Below are 17,646 nucleotides of genomic sequence, written 5' to 3'. Positions count from 1 at the left end.
TCGAAATCGGATCGGATTTGAGGTTAAAAGATCGGATAAGGATCGGAGGCCTAAAATGCTGATCGGGACATCCCTAGTCATAATGTTGCTGATGTTTGGATCACAAATGACAGTTATTAGAGTCAGAGATGAAACTTCATTTACACTCCAGTCGATAGTATCTCTGATGCGTTGGGGTACATAGTAAAATAGTCCGACATGGCTCTATGGATTGCAATGCTTTTGAATGCAGAATTCGTAGATATCGGGAAACGTTTTTGGTATCGGAAGAGTTCTGGTTTCCGTTTTCAGTCCGAGTGATATTAACCAATCAGGCTTGAGAGGGCTTTGGTTGCATGCAGGTAAACAGTCCCAAAAGATGCAGGAAGCTTTGGCTGAAATGCAATTGCTGAATCCATTGGGTATTGTTTGACTGCCATTTATCTTTTTATTAGCTTTTTCTTGTTAATTATCCGAATTCGTATGCAGATGTCTGTTCATAGAAATAAGTCTAGACCTAAAACAAAGTATTAAATAAAGATACAAAGTATCAACTCAGACTGTAAACAAAGATCAACATACGGAGAAGGAAGTGGATGGAGTGCTGTCCGAAATATTGCAGATGGAACCGATGGGTTCTAGATTTGTTATGGTAATTTTAGCATTTAGCTCAAAGCAGTGCTGTGTTACAGCACAGAGCTGTTAGCTTGGCTGCAGACTCCTAGTCTTGGAACCTTTTGGCATATTAAACAGTAGTGACAACAGTCTTTGTTTCTTTGAGAGCGTAGTGCTGAAATGCACAAAACTCAGTTCATTTCAGGAAAGCACGTTTCCTGACTGCTTGCTGGATGACTGATAACACTTGACAACAGTGCCAGCTAGGCTGTTGGTCGTCACTGTGGCAGTAGCAGCTAATATTTCTCACTGTGGGTTTGATTTCCATCAGTGACATGTTTACTGTCAATCGCTTTTATTTATAGCTGGCAGCAAGGTTTCATCAGTTATATGTGTTAGCAGGTGGATGGCAATACACAGTTCAGTGTGTCTGACTCCCAGTCCGTCTGCTGCTCCCATCCCTCCACCCCGGCAGATGTGCTTGTCTCTTCAGGGAGCCTTACCTTTAGCTTTGGCTTTGAACACTGATAGGATTAGGAGTGTTGAGGCTTAGCACAGAGTCCTCGCCGCTTTGCCATCTAACCCAATCAACTCTGAGTGCAGCAGAGATGAGGGGAAGAGCTACCATGCCAACACCTTTTGTCCACTTGCTTTTGTGCTGTATTCACGCACAAACATAAAAAATATGATATGCACCCACCGTCAGCATGCTCAGAGCACATGCGAGGGTTTTTCTATGTGAAATCAATTTTTGCTTCATCTACGGAGACATAATGAGTGTCAATTTAATTCAGTTTAAACTGAAATATTTATGAACAAGATGTGGCATAATGACAGTGTTAGATTATTTGGATTTGATTTGTGTAAAGACATTTTTCCATTACATTGTACCTGCTCGCCTCGCCTCACCTCGACTCTACTCGCCATTTGGGGTTTTCCATTAAAAAATGTCCCTGGTACCTGCTAACAGGTACTTTATTTGGTATTACCTCCATTGAGGTCCCAAGCGAGCTGAGGAAAAACCAAAAGGTGACGTGAAAACCTGCAGTGTACTGATTGGTCAGAGATAATTGTCACTAATCACTGCGTCATCATTGCCAGCGACAGACGGGGGGGGGGGGGGATCATGAACAAACCCGTCATTTTTAGATAGTTTTGCCAGCGGTGTTTTTTTGCTCCATCCAGCTTCTCTTGAAGCTAAGTTCATGGATAAACAAAAACAACACACCTACAACATTATGTGTCGCGTTAGGTCAGTTTCCTGCGGCATCGCTATGACGACCAGCCACGCTGGCCTCACCCATGAGGCGGTACTAAATCTCCAATGAAAAGAGGAGGAGGGGGCACCACGGTTGAGTCAAGCTGGTACTAGCCGTGGATAAGCGCCATAGTTAGGTTAGATATAAAATCCAAACATTTTATGGCTAAAAATTCCCATTTATGGCCTGGGTGCCAGCCGAACCTAGCCCCACCCAGAACATTTGAGGTCGGGAAGTCTGGACTTGATCCATTGTGGAGCAACTTTGTTCAATCCAGAGCTGTTAGGACCAATGAAATTGTCAGGGCGGGTATTAGACAATGATGGACAGATGATCAACAGTAACATAATGCAGACAGGCAGGACTCATATGACGGTTCTCCTGAGGTCCTGTAGCTGTAATAATGGATATAGCTAATGGTTGTAATTCACCATGTGTTCTATTAATACATCCATGGTATTATCTTGTGATACATCCGAGGGATGTATGGATGATGTAAAGCCTGTAACATGGATGTAATGTCATTAGAGTTTTCCAAACTTTATGTTGAGTTCTGTTGACTGCCATGTGTCACTCAAGATACATCACACACTCCATTGCTCTGATTGGTTGTAGGTTTATTCATTTGAGTGCAAAGGCATTTGGACCGGTATCACTACGTCAGGCTATCACATTTAGCCTCAAGCCCGAAAATGTTGATTTTTTGTCCCACATATCATGGTTTAAATGGTATACACTGTAAGTCTTTATACTAAGCCAAACATTGAAATATTACCTACGCAGTCTGTCTGGATTCAGGAGGATTCAGGTGCGTTCAGTAGAACTGCCCAAAGTAAAGAGAATAGCCCAAGTTTTCTTAGCATTGTAACTCCCTCAGCATAACAAAGGTACCAAATTCACAATTTAGACTTTTTGTCTTACTTACTTACTTACTTACTGCCCGTCACCCCTACCAGGGTATGGGCCGCCAAGACTTTTTGTTGGCTAGGATTAATGCCAGCTATGTGGAGATTTTCTACCTAGGTGCTACAAGGAAATGACATCAAAGAGTGACGGCAATGGCAGTGGGATGTGTACTACTTTAGGGCTGCAACTCATTTTAATTGTCATTGTTGAGTCATCCGCTGATTATTTTTATGAGTTATGGATTAGTTGTGTGGTCCAGAAAATGTCAGCAAATTGAGAAAATATGTGCTGGAGGAAACAGTCAGCTGTTATTCAAGCGGGCAGTGAGGGGGTTATGTTTCATTTTTTACCCCTACAGTGTAACATTCTTGTGGCAGCTTTAAAGGCAGTGCTGTATGGGACAATCGCACCACCTAAAAAACGGACTGAACACCAGTTTATTCCTACGAAAAGTAATGCACTCTTTAATTTGAATACAACCATTTCCCAAAGCCAAGATGACAACCTCAAATGTCGTGTTTTGTCCACCTCGCAAATATATTCAGTGTACTGTCAAAGAGCAGAGAAGGAACTAGAACATACTCACATTTAGGAAGCTGGTGTTACAAGACTAAGCAACCTAGGCTCGTTTAACACAGAAACACAGCTGCAACAGGCTAACCTAGCTCCTAACATTAGTTATACTGTCTGCCTGCATGTTGCGTTTGACGTCAACATGAGACTGAGCTGGCCTGGAAGAATGCATACTTCTCCTACCGAAGAGCTCTGCGAATAGTCTTTCAACATCTTTGGCTTCAATATTGTTCTGCGTGTGGTGGCGTGTGGCCCCTTCCTGAAACAATCTCCTGAATGAATTGCACCGCCCACCTGCCGGTCAGGCTAGGTTAAATCCCACAAACACGCCCACTCATGTGTCACCTGTCAGTACTGACCCTATTCATTCTCTGAAAGACGTCCTAACACTGGAGTATGAGAATTTGAAAAGAACTCAGGAAGATGAATTAATTATTAAAATAGTTGACAACGAATTGATTAATCTTGTCATCTTTGCAGGTGTATTGTGAAGATTTCCACGCATTCAAATCAGACAGTGTTGAGGCTGTAGGGAGATCAATGTTATGATTGTGTATATTGCCGTTAGTGTCGTAACGTCTGGTTTTATGTCCGTGACGGGGAGGTGTAGTAGGATAATTAGATTCTCTCCAGCAGCAGTAATAATTACAGCATAAAGATAGGGGCATTCTATTACTGTTTTCACATGTTATAGCCATCTGACCCTAACGCCTCTGCAGGCCACACCAACTACTTGCAACCATATAATTATGTGGCACACTTGCTATTATCATAATACACATTTCATACAGTATGCCAGGGACTTTCATCCCAGCATTCAGTATGAGCCACGCCCCCGCTCCTGAACTCAGTGCCTGGAGGACAAACTGTGTTCTGGCTCTTGACTTCAGACACTGCACAGTCAACACAGTCACTTCATGTTTTTCGCCAAAATTATTCCTGACAACCACAAAATCCACTGGAAACAGTGATAACATCAGTTAACAGAAGAGCCAGAGAGCAATGACAGTGTGGTGTGATTTTCATGAGTCTTTACTGAAGAAGAAAAAGTCTGGAAAGTTAAACGTGGTATCATGAAATATGTTGTACTTGTAGCTATAATATGCGTCATATCACCTTCTCAAGTAAAAGTATCATTGACACTGTAAAAAAATAGCCCAAAAGGGAAAGCCATTGTTATAGTGCAATGTTATTGATTGTTATAAGTTGCATTTGCTGTTTGATTGCGTCTCTTTTTTTCCTGCAGCATGAGTCTGTATTTGGGTTGTAGTACCTTCAATTTGACATAATGGAAGTACTGTTCGTAGTCACTTAACACCACTTACACCAATTACTCTCCCTTTCTTTTTTACATTACATAACATGTTATTTAGCTAACACTTTTATCCAAAGACCATTTATAACTATTTATCTGGCAATTAAAAAATAACTTGTCATAACACCTGTGTTGCAGTCCCTGGTGTATACAGTAGAGTAAAGTGAACTTTATACTTGTGGTCTTAAGGTGAAATTGGTACAACATCCTCTCAGTGTCACGTCAGGTTTTCTTTTTGAGCACTTGATGCATCTGCTCATAGAATAAAGGCCTTTAGCTTCAAAGTGTCACTTCCAATGCCACAGTTACATGAACATGCAGCTAAACAGCAATTTTATCCCAGTCTTAAGGTTTTTATGAGAATTGGCAACATGGCACTATACAGAAAAAACTATTAAAAATAAGAACTTTGCACATACACCTATATCTAAGCTGCAATCTAAAAGCATGATGCTATAAGACTCTTCTGTGACATAGACCATCTGACAATTCCATCTTTGGTCTAAGTCATCACTCCTGGCCCTCTGCCAACACAGAGTTGACACCGAGAAAATTGGAATTTTTCCTGTAAACAAATTTCTCACAGTTCAGAGATTTAGCTTCATCAGAGATGGATGTCCTTCTGAATAATCTGTCCAAGTAGCTCTTTGATTGGTTGTCATGAATACCCAAGGGACTGTTTCTCTTCTGTTTTCTCACTGTGTCTTGAGGCCTATACTTGGCAAATATCCTAGACACACTGATTTAATAGTTTGGTCCTGTGTGGATTTTTTTTCTTCTTCAATTCAGCTAGTGTAGATCCATTGTGGACAATAAAAGGGGCAAAACTTTTGCACTGAGGCTGGGATATCAAAGACCAAACAGTAAAATACCCATTTCCTCTGGGGACAGGGAACTTTGCTTGTCACTTCCCGCCTCCAAGAGCTCTTTTGTTTGTTTTGAAGCCCCCACGCCCACATGCTCTCTCTGGGATCGCTAATTAGGATATGCAGTGTCTTCTGTAAGAAGGAAAGACAGGATGTTATCAGAGGATGCTGAGAGCGCCCCAGTACGTCATGGTGATGTGATAGATGTTCGGTTGAACAACTGATTGAATGTTTATCAGTCAGCTCCTTACCCGTTATGTTTGTCACGAGGCTGCAGCAACACACATTAGCGGGTTAGCTCTTCTTCGTTTATCCTAGGCTAGGCCCGAGCTGGTCATGTTTTCACCTTTCACCTACTTCATAATCTATTTACAAATATTGTCTTCATCTCAATTTCAAAGCGTTCTGGTTGTGCAGTGGTTTTGTTCTGTCGTCCGCCAATACATCATACCACACTGTCTGTTTTGCCTGCACGACTCGCACATTTTGTTGTTTTGTCTATTTTTTCCTGGATATTTGTGCTGCAACCATAAAAGTAGCTGGTCTACATAGTTTATTGGCTTCTTCCATTTAGACCAGTTTTGAAAGACACGGATCATGTCTCCCTTTCTGCAAAACTTTCCAAAATTACTGAGCTGCATCATAACACCTCCATAGGACAGTTACTTCTCCATTAATTAATGACCAAACCTAATTATTGTAAGATTTCAAACAACAGCATACTGTATTTGCACTCCAGAATTCACTGGTAATCCTCTTTACTAGGCTTGATCCCTGTGTGTGTGTGTGTGTGTGTGTGTGTGTGTGTGTGTGTGTGTGTGTGTGTGTGTGTGTGTGTGTGTGTGTGTGTGTGTGTGTGTGTGTGTGTGTGTGTGTGTGTGTGTGTGTGTGTGTGTGTGTGTGTGTGTGTGTGTGTGTGTGTGTGTGTGTGTGTGTGTGTGTGTGTGTGTGTGTGACAAAAATAACTAAAGAGCGTCACTAAAGTGTTGTGACACGGGTGTGGGAAAGCAACTATGCTTTACGAGAAAACTATAATCTGGCCTGTCTGACGCTCTGCGTCATGGTCATTTTACAACCTGTCTGTTGTTTTGGGGCTCATCATCATTGTCTCCATGTGCAGTCCACCAGTGATGATGTAATCCAGACACTGCCATGTGTTTCTTCAGTCACAGCAACATACGATCACGTTCTCACTGATGGGAGAAAAATTTGCCTCACTTCTTCCCTCACAAATTAGCATGTTCTGTTGTTCTTCAATTTGCATTACTACACAGCAGATAACCCCTCCCTGCCAATCCTATATACGTTATCAGTCTTTGTGTCCAAACAAGATGAATGCTTCTCCCTCTCTCCCCGCTTTTATCTTTGATTCCAAGCATCGCCCTCCTCTCGCCTTCCTTGCCTTCGTCAAGGGTACGCAAGACCAGGCTCTTAATTATGGAGAAACCCATTTTCAACACCAAAGACTTCCATCATGAAAGATGTGTAACACCTAATAAAGCACTTAGAAGAAGACCAAAGCTTTAAATCTTATGAAGAGCAAGCTGTCAGAAACTAAATAAGCTATGAAATGTGTTATAACCCGACTATGATGAGGAAAGTGTGACTGTACTGTACATTGACACACCTGATTTCTGACTCCTTAATAAGACAGGTGGATTAATTATACACACTAGAGCTTAGCATCCAAACATCAACATCTGCTCACTGGTTCTGAGCGAGAGGAGGCGGACCAAAAGCAGCGTGTGCATTGCACCATGGGAGGACCAAATGTTGTCATTATGGACCTTGTCCGTTCCTTCAGTGCAAGACAAACTGCTTTCATCCCCCAAAAAATGGTGCATTTTAAAGTACTCCGCTGTTCCCCGCGCTTCTCCCGCGCTTGACTTCCTGCGCCTCTCTATACTTTTTAACCTCACATCTAAACACATACAACATCGACATGTGATACATTATATTAGAAATTAAAGGCGTATGTTTTGTTTAAACTTTGGGGTGGACACATTAGAACTGGGGAGTCTAGGGGTCCTCCCAAATACCATTTTGAGCATTGTGGTGAGCATTTTTATGCAACAATTTGTGCCTTTTCTACACAAAATTACGTAAAGGAAATTATTATTATTATACTGTATTTTTCACTTTATTGTTGCATTGAATGGTTATTTTTTTACCTCTTTGTTTTCATATTTTTTGAGGGGGACACAAATGTGAGTTTTTTACCCCCCATTCCATCTGAAATCTACGCCTGCGTACAAATACCCAACATCTCAAAGTACACACGGTTGCTTTTATACACAGTGATCACATACTGTAGCTGTCCTTACACAATCCCATCTCTCCTGGTTTCACTTAAGCACCTGTCAACCTCCAGCCGTGAGACCACATCTCTTTAATGGCATCCACACACACACACACACACCATCAGCCACTGGAGATGCATCCCCGTCCATCTTCTTTGACACAACAGAGTCACGTCATAACCATAATGTTTGCCACCGTTTGATTGAAGTGGAGAAATAATATCCTGATTCCCAGATTGAAGCATGGTGGGTTTATATGACAACACATTGTGTGTGTGTGTGTGTGTGTGTGTGTGTGTGTGTGTGTGTGTGTGTGTGTGTGTGTGTGTGTGTGTGTGTGTGTGTGTGTGTGTGTGTGTGTGTGTGTGTGTGTGTGTGTGTGTGTGTGTGTGTGTGTGTGTGTGTTTGTGTGTTTGTGTGTGTGATAGTAGTAGTAGTAGTAGTAGTACGTTTTTCTCAGAACACTGAATTGAACACTGATGCATGACTACCGTGTGGCTGAGAAAGCTTGATGTTACTGTTGTTGTCAATAGCAATGAAACAGGACTGACAGTACATTACCAGCCCATCACATTGTTTTAACACCAGGAAATAGTTTACCCTGAGTAAATGACATAGCAATAAAAGAGTTACTGTGTGTGTGTGTGTGTGTGTGTGTGTGTGTGTGTGTGCGCACATACACCACTGTAGTAGTAGTAGTAGCAGGAGGAGGGGCGTATGGTACAATAACCCTGGGCCAAATTCCCAATGAGCCAACAGTGTCCTGAGCTGATCATGTCACCTGTCATCTGTCCCGATCGTCCAGATTGATGTCCACAGCTCTCCACAGCTGTCCCTGACTCCCTGGACAAATCAAATGCCTTTACTGTCTCCTTGTGCTGTTTGTGTGCTGATGACAGTTCTGTGTCCCGCTGTTCGGATTTTGATAGCGGAGGATATGTTGAATCCTGCTTTGTTATTACCGCGTGGATTCTGAATGGATTTTTGGAGCATCTTCACAGCATATCAATAGAGTTGTTAAACAACAACTTTTGTAAGATAACAGTAGGTCTCAGATATGATTTAACCTGATTTCTATGTGTGCCATGTAAACATCATACCCCCTTTATGATCAAAACCGGCATGTGCCTCATAACCTTCATGTCCATGTTTACGCACATGATTCAAACAACATGCTAGCTCCGTCCGTGGGTTAAGCGATACCCAGCGTCCATGGCAACCGGTTTATCTGCAGATTGAGTCATTACAATGAACATTGTGATTAAAAGTGGATGGGTTGTCGGTAATATAACATATCATTTATTCGAAAATGAATACTGTAAACAGAGCACGCAAAAAAATGAACACTGTAAAAAATAATTATTTGTCTCTCCAAGTTCAGTCCTAAATTAGTTTCCATGGTGGTCCACCATAAGCGGAGCAACTTTACCTGTCTAGTGCATTTCTTAGAAATTAGCAAGTATCTTACATAATTGTTGGTTTTTGGGACAATAAGTTTACAGTAATCTGCTGTTTCTCATGGCATTCCATTGTAATGTTTGCTAATAATATAACTACCAGTAAGTGATGTCAGTGAGCCAGTATTGAAATGTAGGAGTAGTACGCCAGTGGGGAGTGTGTTAAAGGCTGCTGGTGTCCCTGTGGGGGCTACTTCCTGTTTGACCCCGACCACTAGACTTTACTTTAACACTGCCTACCAAGACAAACAGGCTAATCCTGGAAGAAAGCTCCATCACAGCGCTATCAGCGGGCCCAGCTTTTTCCTCCCTGCCATCATCCACACAATGCAGAGGAAGTGTGTTTGTGTGTTTGTGTGTGTGTGTATATGTGTGTTTGTGAGGCTGTCTTACATTTTTTTGTAGACAATGTGAACTTTTGCTTCATTTTTTTTTTTGCAAAAAAGATTGTCCCATCGCACTTCTAATCAACGAAAGCAGAACAATTTCAGACTTTTGCTGTTAAGTTCGAGCCATGGCTGAGGGCATGACTCCTTCTTCTTTTTGTTTCAAGAGCTGGATTTGATTTGAGGTGCCATTGTTTTCGTCATCTGATAAGACGATCGTGTTGGATGGACGGAGTTAGCTTTTTATCAGCAGCATGTGCTCAATTAGAGCCTCGAGCTCTGTCGATTGACAGATCTTCAGTCATTCTGTCTCTCCAGCAGTTCCCATGGTGTCTGGATCAGATGGAAGGCAGCTCCAATTAACCAAGGCGCTCTGTTCTTGCTAAAGGCTCAGCTGCTATCAGTAACCTGTACATCACACTGGCACATGAGCACTGCTGCATAAGAACATGGGATCAGAGAAACCGCAGGAACGTGCAGGAATGGGTCTGTTTCTCTGCAGTGATGAGCATGTTTGTCTGTTACAGCAGACATCATTGTAATGTATTTATGACAAAATTACAAGTGGTTCATGTTAACACTATAATATGATTATGGTTTGTGTGATTATGAGTATATATCAATCCTTTATATATGGTACAAAAGCTCAGATAACATTTGTATATTAGCTTTGTGTTCATGGTTGCATTTGGTTTTACTTTGACAAACAGGACAATTGAGGAGGAGGTTGGTATTTTTTCAGCTCATACCGTCATTCTAATGCCTTAAATCCTGCGTTGGCGACAAATGATTATTACGTTTATTATTAGCTGTAAGTGTCTGCTGGATGTTTAGTAGGTTGCTAATAAAAGAAAGTACCTACTGTAGGATTATTAAACTGAACACATTAAGCCCATTAGTCAGTAGGGTATGATAGCCTTAAAATGATTTAAAACATTGTTTATGAGAAGGACCATTACTAATAATGAATGTGGTCTTCATGTTTAACTTAATGTATCCCTAATGGGAAAGTGATTTTGCCTCATGGACTATAAACAGTTTATGTATAAGCATATATACGTGAGTCATGTTCAACACATTGACAGTGTAGCTCAACCACAGTCCTTTGGAATTATTTGAGCTAAATGCCAATATCATGGAGCTAACATGCTAACATGCTGATGTCAGGTATAATACCTTGCTCACCATCTTCAAAACTAACAAACTTCACTTCTATACAACTAACTCAAACCGTGGGGTGCTTCTCCCCGGGGGATGAGATGTCAGGTAGAGATACTGTGTGAGGTAAAAAGGGACGGTGCATGTTGGTGTTGCTGCAAGTTAGTTATTATAGCCTTGTCTTTTCTATTATGGTCAGCTGATTAAGCCTCCTTACCAACAGTGTTACTGTAGCAGCAGCAGCTGTGGCTGTGACACATGGAACAAAGGAAACTGACTCAGTGTCAGACTTTGAAATCCCCTGAGCAGAATAGGGCTGCATGCGCGCTATGGGGAAAAATACCTAACTGCAATTGTTTTTGACTGATATTATGATTGCAATATGGTTCACGATAGAGGAAAGAGGGAACATTTTTGTTTTATTATCCTCATTTTCATTGAAAAACACTAACATTTTAAAAAGTTTAAATGATTAGAGTGTGATTTTAGTTTTGTTTTTGTGAGGACCTGTACCGAAGAAAGGGGTTTTCTTTATTTGTTTGTTGTTGCAGAGTCAGGGCTTAGGATTCATCATCCTGGAACCATCAATGGTGTGTGCCAATTTATCTAGTTAGTAGATGTTGAGATATTGCACTGGATAAGTGGAAAATCCTGACCTCCTGTACAAGTGTCACTAGAGGAAAAGTCAGGGATCAGAGTCATTAGGATTGATCCCCTAAAGGCCCCAAACTTCCCATTGATATAATATAAGATATTTCAGTCTGGGCCAAAGTTGGAGACAGACCTGCTACAGTACAAACCAAAGAGAGCTGTGATGCTGTGAAGTACTGCAGTGAGCCTCTGATCCATTTTTCATTAGCCCGGCAGAATTATTGTTTATGAAATCATATCAGATGGGTAACATGGAAGAACAGACATCTGATTGACCAATGGCCAGTTGTGATGAAAACTTCATCCACGGCCAGTTTTCCCTCCTACACAAACATTTGCACCACAGCCATCCTGCATGGTTAAACATCTGCTTAATATAATGAAAAATAAATCTAAGATTAAAGAAATTCTCAATATTAGTGTATGCCACCGGTACTGTAAGCAGTTATATTGCATCGCCGTATTGATATGTGCATGTGGACATTGTGACCCAGATAAATGCTGCACACACTGTCACACTATATGCATGAACAGCAGGACCATCCACACAGTGAAGGTGACTGGAGACTGTAAATATTCTTGGGCTGCAACTCATGATTATTTTCATTGTTGGTTTATACATCTGTCGGTTATTTACTCGATTAATAGATTAGTTGTTTGGTGTACATCAGAAAATGGTAAAAACAAAAAAGAAAGAAAAAAGACAATCAGTGTCTCCCAAAGCCCAACATGACGTCCTTAAATTTCTTGTTTTATCTCAAGAAAAATAAACTCAAACCGCTTAATCAATTTTCAAAGTAGTTGGCGATTAATTTAATAGACAACTTATTAATGAATCTTTGCAGTTCCACATATATAACTGTGTACGTGTTCAGTGTAAAGGATGAATTCAGACAGGAAAGCCTTGTGTCCGCTGTCAAGGGAGCAGGTCCAGCGTTGGAGATGTGTGTGTATTGTAGGAAGACGGAAAGCCATAAAAAAATACTTGTTCATGAACACACACGCAAACTTCCACAGCTACAAACACACACATACACACACGCACACTGTTGACCCTCCTGGCCTCACACTATCTCTGTTCCCCCAATTAGGCAAATGCTTCCCTCTTCCTCTGGTCTGTCTCTCAGTGTATCCAGCTGATGAGTGGCTGGTTGTTTCGCAGCTCGAGGATAGAGACGACACACTCTTCTCTCTGAGAGTCCCACCGCTGTGTCTCTCTCTTCATTATAGTGGAGAGAACGCCTATCGCACAGTTATCAGATGATGAGCTCTGCTCGGTCTCTGGCCCTGAGCCCTCTGTGTGAATGAGACTGTGTGTGTGTGTGTGTGTGTGTGTGTGTGTGTGTGTGTGTGTGTTGGAGAACTTTTGTGCTTCTATTTTTGTGGGGACCAACTTACTTAACAATAGTAGGATTCAGAAAAAAACATGTAATGGGATTACTTTTGCATTATTTCTGCGTATGTGAAAAGTGAGTAGAGCATAGTTTCCTATTGTTTGGGATGAGAGGAGGGTCACCAGCTGGGAACTCATCTCATGGTCAATGCATCCGGTTCAGTGAAGTGCTACTAGGCGGAAGTGCGGTTCTATCTGATTTCCGGCAGGGGGAGACTCCTTAAACCTGCATTCTATCTCAGTTCCAGCAGGCGGGACTCCTTAAACCTGCATTCTATCTGAGTTCCGGCAGGGGGGGGACTCCTTAAACCTGCATTCTATCTGAATTTCAGCAGGGGGCGACACGCGTGGCTGCAAAAGGAGGTTGGTTTCTGTAGAAGTCCATGAGAAAGTGATCCACTTCTCACTTGATTTATTACCTTAGTAAACATTTTCATAAGAGATTATAATATAAATCGCTAGTTTTAAGTCTTCAGCAACACATAATGATGTTCATTTTCTGAATTATGGTCTTCTTGATTTTAAAATCGGTGATAAAGCAGGGGGTGTTTTAGTGCGTGGCTATGATGTGATTGCCAGTCAAAGTTTGTAGCAAACATAGAGTGTAAGGTCTCCTTCCTATCTCCCTCTTCCTCTTGGCTAAAATCATCATATCAGCAACCAGGATGGCTGCTTACGTAACGGCAAACTCGGCGACGGATAGCAGACACAAACCAATGGGTGACGTCACACATGCTCTGATCATTAACATACAGTCTGTGGTCCTTCCCCAGGGCCCCATAGTGGTTTAATCCGTAAATGAATGAATTATTTTTGATTGATTGATGATTTTAAAGCAGATCTTTATTTAGGGTTAATTTTGGCTTATAACCAAGTATTATCCAACACCATACAGTACTGCCACCTGGGTGTTGGAGTTGGAAATATTTTTTTTATTGTAACTGTAGTAAGGGTGTAAATCTTCTCACAGTTCAATTTGTTTACGATGATCCTTTCAACGATGTAAAAAAAAAGAAACACACTAGTAGGCAATAAACAATTATGGTCTGTCAGGCATCAAAGCAGAATCGTCCAGGGCCGCATCACGATGCATCAACGTAAGGATTAAATTCAACACCTGCTCTATAGGCAATGCTTGTGGGTTACTCTGTTCTGAATGTGCGCTATTAAATATGTATGTAAGACACTGTATGTGCATCAAGGTAAAAGCATTGTCTTCATGTGTTAGAGCTGTGAATGTGTAATGTTAGGTGTGACCAAATAATTCAGTGTCTAATATAAAAAAATCTGTTATTGTGAACACTAACTAATGTATAGCACATACATGAACTATTTTATATTTAGATACAGTATGTTATGAGGGATTGGAAAGGTGTGCAGTAAAAAGAGAGAAAGTAGTACTAGTGTTTTTGAAGTTATATGGCTGGGAAGATGGTGCGTTTAAGAATTTGTTGCTGTTTATCGTGGAAACTAGCAGTCAAGTCATAATTTTGTAAAATGTTACATAATTAGGAGATAAATGAGCAAATTAACACTTGGTTGTTTCTTGAGGTAAAATTGACATTTTAACCTCCCCGTTTTCAAAAATAACATTGTGCACACTTGTCAGTTTTCAGAAAAGTGTACACGTACACGTGTAAATACCCGCCAATGCCATCAAGAGCATGCTAAACCTGTAGGTGGCAGTTTGACAAGAATCCCAAGCCCATGTTAGCCAATCACAATTCCGCAAAATAGCAACAACAACAACAACAAATCACTTCCTCTCTCTTCTCTTTCTCACTTCTTGAGACTGTTTTGCAGCGGTTCCATCCAGCTGTGTGGACTAGCCGGACCCTCCTCCTCAGCGCTCTGGAGGAAGTTCTGGCACTAGGGACTTTAGTCTTAAACGTACAATACAAAATGGTCAAGGTCAACAGCATTACTTTTTTTTTTTAAGTATAAACCAAAGTTTACATTCACATTAATGTTCCCACTGTTAAAACCTTTTATTTCTGCTCCTAATTGTCACCTCGACCATTACAGTGACAGTTACACAGCCGTTAAAAGACTTATTTTAAACTCCCTTTTTTTAAGTAAGGTTCAAATCAAAATCATGCTTGGTTTGATTCATTTATGGCTATGGTCCAAATATGTTATATTAACGATTAAGTCTATTTTGTGAGCAGTTGTACTAAGAACTATTGAGGGTAGAAATTAGGAGTTAGGGAAACAATACAGCACAGAATCGTGATATTTTCAGTGCCAATACTATATTGATACACAGGTGCCAAGTATGGATTTTTTATTATATATGTGTCATTTTGCAGAAATAAAATTTAAATGAGATGAACAAACAGAGAAATGTATCTTATCTGTATTAGATAAAACAGATGTTGACAAAGTTTACTTTTGGGGGCATTATTTGAAATAGGGAAAAATTCAAAGTTGGAAAAAAGGTTACAAATTGCAATATATCGCAGAATATTTCATTATGTTTAAAATCGCAATAAAATGGTATTGTGGCATGAGTATCGTGATGATATTGCGTCTGGTGATTCCCACCTTCTTAGAAATGGTGGTAGAAAACCAATTTACACCGGAAAAGAAACTATAGCTGATATTTTTGCAAAACAAACAGATCCAGTTAGTAGCTTTGTGTTACAGCCCTCACATAGCACCCACATGACCTCATCTTACATTTAGTTTACATATAAAAACTTAGATAAAGACCAAGACAAATGTACAGTACATGTACATCTGACCCCTGCGACCCTTCAAAGGAAGGAAGGAAGGAAGTAGAGCCGCAGTTTACTGACAAGGCAAACAAGTACACTAATCTTTCAGTGAGAAATAATTCTCAAAATGCCGCTTGAAAGCTTCTGTTACACCTCAGGGTTGTCATCTTCTTGGGGTATGAGCAAAAATGAAACAGGTTTACGCAGACAGCCATCAAACTATTAACATTGCGGCATGGCTTTATTTGATCCAACTCCTGTTTGTATTTCCTCCCACTTTGATGACCTGATTATCAGATCTGGTGAAATGATAGGCCCGTCCCGTGAGCTGGTTCAGTAGCTTATCTCCGTGAGAGAGCAAGGCATCACTTCTCCACCCAGCCTCCAGGGACAGGACTCACTCATCCTTCATAAGGGCCATCTTGGCAACACTGAACTAATTCTCCCTGCTGATCATCTAGATTATAACATCTCTTCCTCGTCGCTCGGCCTCTTATCGCTCTTGTTCTCATCCTGTCCTCTCTTTCTTAAATCAAGCTGTTTTAGAGTAAGTTTTTTTAATGAACAGATGTATTTGAAATTATGTATAGAGACCACGTCCTACCTATGACATTCTCCCCTCCCCTACTAACTTTAGTAGTTTACTCAAAGTGGCTGATATCGCTCTGAGAGGAAGCGACCGACCCACTCCACCCATCTTTTTAGCATGAAAGACGCTCGTCAAGGTCACCGTCATCAAAGTCTGCTCGGCCACTGCTTTATCTACAGCGAGGCCTGTGGAGGTAAACAGACTCAATCTCAAGTGTTTCCTGTAATTACAAAATTGGCACTTACAGAAACACACACACACACACACACACACAAAACTATGTTCATCAATGGAAAAAACTGTCTCTGTTGTGCCTCCATAGAGCTCATAGGAGCGCCAACTAACTCATGTGTACAATATACAGTACACTTGGCTGTGAAGCTCATACATACCCATGGATTAGATAAAACCTTTTTTTCAACACCTATTATATGTTGCCTGGAGTCCTATCCATACATTTGCATCGAGTCCATAACTACATTAAAACTGTACACGTGATTGATTAAGCTACGCTTCTTTTCCCAACACTGATGCACGAATAACGTGTGGCCGTGTTTTCCAAAGAAATTGCTTGATTTTACTGTTGCTGTCAATAGCAATGAAACTTCTGAGAAACAACCCATCACATTGTTTTAACACCAGGAAATAGTTTACCCTGAGCAAGGACATCGTTAGGCCAGTTTTAGGGGTGCTGAACCTACCCTAAAAGGTTCCTAGGCCCCCCTAAATAAAAATAAAGATTTTTTTTAGTGCACTCTGTATCACTACCTACAGCGAATCAATCTTCCTTCACCATTCATCTGTGTGTGTCGGTGTGAAGTGTGTCTGTTTTGATTCTATTTTACTGTCAGCTGGTCAAATTGGCAGTGTTAGAGACTCAACGAGCGCCCGCGAGGTAGAGATTGACCTACTGAAGAGAGCCAAGTGGCGTTACAACAAAGCAGAAAATCAAAGATTCTGCAACTGTATCTAGTATCTCATTATCACTTACCATATCCCCCTTCATATTTAGATGCAACAAATTATATATATCCAGCTACAAAATAGCCAAAAAGTCAGAAGTTAGACCGCAGTACAAAGAGTCGTCGTGCTATCAAGATGGTAAACCGTCTCGTTGTATTGGTGTGAACTGGCAGAGAACTATCCACAGGTCTTCATTCGTTGCCAATAATATATATCTCTATAGTACTCTAAAACAGTATCAGTCCCCATAGAGTGTTGTCACTGGGAAGCAGGAGATTGGCAGGGCAGTTGATTTGGAGGGAGCCAGCGTGATTGAGGTTAGCAGTGGTCTGTAGGTCTAATGAAATGTTGGATGTTTGTTTTGTTTTCTTCTTACAGTGAATGAGCAGGTCCTAGGCACTATGGCATTGCCTAAACTAATTAACAATTAAATATGCTAGCTATATACAGTGGGTACGGAAAGTATTCAGACCCCTTTAAATTTGTCACTCTTTGTTTCATTGCAGCCTTTTTCCAAAA

The 17,646-nt window shown here is 40.9% G+C and overlaps 1 protein-coding gene and 1 long non-coding RNA gene across 2 annotated transcripts in view; one reads left to right on the top strand and one right to left on the bottom strand.

Annotated features, from left to right (window-relative positions):
- esama (endothelial cell adhesion molecule a) overlaps window positions 1–17,646 on the top strand; it is a 62,994-nt gene that overhangs the window by 31,988 nt on the left and 13,360 nt on the right. The gene's annotated exons all lie outside the window — the stretch shown is intronic.
- The window catches only part of LOC117955285, an 8,938-nt gene continuing 2,338 nt past the window's right edge, over window positions 11,047–17,646 (bottom strand). The window contains exon 3 of the long non-coding RNA XR_004659002.1: window positions 11,047–11,057. This is a non-coding gene — a long non-coding RNA (uncharacterized LOC117955285). The remainder of the gene's footprint in view (window positions 11,058–17,646) is intronic.

This window comes from Etheostoma cragini, chromosome 13, assembly GCF_013103735.1.
Source record: "Etheostoma cragini isolate CJK2018 chromosome 13, CSU_Ecrag_1.0, whole genome shotgun sequence".
NCBI classification, from domain to species: domain Eukaryota; kingdom Metazoa; phylum Chordata; class Actinopteri; order Perciformes; family Percidae; genus Etheostoma; species Etheostoma cragini.
Note: the sequence above shows the minus strand (reverse complement) of the source record. Positions and strands in the feature narration are given on the sequence as shown.